A 664-nucleotide genomic window follows, 5' to 3' on the forward strand; every position below is an offset into this window, starting at 1 on the left:
ATGTTTATATAACTATTTTTAAATGTATTTATTACTGTTTTCAAAGCTGCACTTTAAAATATGAAATTGCCTAGAGCTGTTCTAAACAAAATGTCTTTTTGTTTACACTTGTGTAAACAAAATGACAAAATAAATCTGTCTCAGTCATAAGTAATTATTGGCTTTTATATTCTTATAATAACAATGAAAAAAAAATAGAGTTTAGCTTATTTTCCCAAAGTAAGAGTTGTAGTCTGAACTAGATGAGATTATCTATGTGTGCTACAAGTTTGGAGGCACTACAATGATCTATAGAGCAATTATTGGCTTTTAGATGCTTACAATAACAAAGAAAACATCTCCAAAAATAAAGTTTGGTCTATCTTCCCAAAGTAAGAGTTGTAGTGTGATCCAGATGAGGTTATCTATGTATCCTACAAGTTTGAAGGCAGTACAAGGAACTAAACTGGAGTCATTGCTCATTTTATACTTATTCTATTTATAAAATAGATGTGATCTGTCATTTAGGCTTTTGGAAATTCCTCAGAAAAGTATTATTTTCAAATCCAATAAATGTGATAATAATCCACCTCTCCTTGGTGACGCTTTTGAATATTTCTCTCTGATTATTTTGCAACTTGCAGAGCTCGCTCCTGCAACAACGACAATTTTGAATTTCCCCCCC

Source organism: Cyprinodon variegatus, unplaced genomic scaffold (genome assembly GCF_000732505.1).
Source record: "Cyprinodon variegatus isolate N-32 unplaced genomic scaffold, C_variegatus-1.0 Scaffold317, whole genome shotgun sequence".
Lineage (NCBI taxonomy): Eukaryota > Metazoa > Chordata > Actinopteri > Cyprinodontiformes > Cyprinodontidae > Cyprinodon > Cyprinodon variegatus.